This window comes from Myotis brandtii, unplaced genomic scaffold (genome assembly GCF_000412655.1).
Source record: "Myotis brandtii unplaced genomic scaffold, ASM41265v1 scaffold111, whole genome shotgun sequence".
Lineage (NCBI taxonomy): Eukaryota > Metazoa > Chordata > Mammalia > Chiroptera > Vespertilionidae > Myotis > Myotis brandtii.
Window position 1 is genome coordinate 1,318,171 of NW_005353789.1, and position 1,953 is coordinate 1,320,123.

Below are 1,953 nucleotides of genomic sequence, written 5' to 3' on the forward strand. Positions count from 1 at the left end.
GCCCTTGACCAGGAATCAAACCCGTGATCCTTTAGTCTGCAGGCTGACCCTCTAACCACTGAGTCAAACCAGCCAAAAATCACTTTTTAAGAAAATTTGACTTAGGGGAGGAGGGGGAAGAGGAATATTAGTGGGTGAATTTCACTCCGTATTACTGCCCGTTTTTCCAAATTACTCTGACTCCTAAAATATCATGCTATTGCCTTTTAAAGATAAATGAACTAGACTTATTCTTCTCTTTAAGCTACATTAGCTCCATCCCTGTATCTGGTGGCCTCACACTTGATAAGGTCTCTGGAGAAACAGCACCATCTGCTGGGCAAAGGCTGCTGTGCACCTGTCTAGACCAATGGTTCTTAACCTTCCTTTCCTTCTGAAACTCTAAAGTGGACACCAGTTAAGCTTAACAACGAAGGCCCAGCCTTCCAGAAGGCCAAACCAAAAGCTCTGCTACTCCAGAGTTGCTGTTAAGATTAGAGAAGCCCCTTTGACTGAGGCTTCTCTTCTAAGAAACCAACTTGGGTTTGGGAAAGAGCACAACTGAGGTAGATCTGGATTAACAAAGGGAAATGATAAGGGCCACAACTTCAAGAGGCCTTTGTTCCTCGTATGCTCTGCAAACAAGATGCTGAGAAAATTTAGTGCCTTTGTCCTTTTTTGGAAATTACAGGTAAGATTTTTCCTCCTTTCCTTACTCAGGACCCCAAATTTATCTGGATTTACCTCCTAGCTCACAACCCACTTTCTAGGCATTTTCTTCCTTCATGACCAGTCTCCTTTACAACTCAAGGTTCTTCCAAAGATCCTTTCCTATCATATTGTAAAGGAGTTTCTTAGGACCTAAGAAATAGTCCCCTCATCTTTCCCACACCTCTTTGACAAACGGAATTTGATATTGCAATTTTCTCTTAATTTTTGAATCTATTTCTGTCATCAACTATTCAATATAAACTGTTTTTCTGGTACCCTTACCATGGAAAGTGACTGCTGCTGTAGACTAAATGTTTGTGTCCCCCACAAAGTCATATACTGAAATCTAACCACCCCCAACCGCCCCCACCCCCCACACACACACACTTATGTATTTGGAAGTGGGACTTTGGGAGGCCTTGGCAGAACCCTCATAAAGGGATTAGTGCCCTTATAAAAAGAAGCCCAAGAAAGCTCTTTCGTCCCTTCCACCATGTGAAGTTACAAAGAGAAAACTGTTCTGAGTAAACGGCTCTCATCAGACATTAAATTTGCCAGCAGCATGATCTTGGACCCAGCCTTCAGAACTGTTAAGAAATAAAATTTCGGTCGAGAAACCAAGATGGCGGCATAGGTAAACACCAGAGTTTGCTGCCTCGAACAACCACTTCAAAAATACAACTAAAAGACGGAACGAATATCATCCAGAACCACAGGAAGGCTGGCTGAGTGGAAATTCCACAACTAGAAGGAAAGAGAAAAGCATACCAAGACTCAGAGGAGGCGCAGTGCGGAAGTAAAATACTAAGGTGCGGAGGTGCATGCGGAGAGGGCTGGCGGCTAAGGGCGCGGTTGTCGTTTTCAATCGGGAGGGAGTCTCAGGCTCTGAGCTCCAGTTCCGGGCGAGTCTCTGGGGACCCAGACTCATACGGGAGAAGCAGGACTGTCTGGCATCGGTCGGAACTCGAGGGCAGCTTTCCCTCGGAGGGGCTTGCAGCGATTACCAGGACATTGAGAAGCGGAGCCTCTGAGGGCAGCCATAACTGCTAGCCCCGCCTTGTTGATCCCGTGGGGCCCGCCTTGCCCAAGCCCTGCAGGGAGGCTTTTGCTGGATAGCCTAAGGTAGAGGCTAGATTAGCACCTCCCTAGAGATCCAGGAGCCAGGAGCCACCCAGAGGTCAGAGTGGGACCATCCAGTTTGCAGCTCCGTGGAACCATAAAGGACACACTCAGGGGGCAGACTCAGTGAGCACCAAAGCCCCA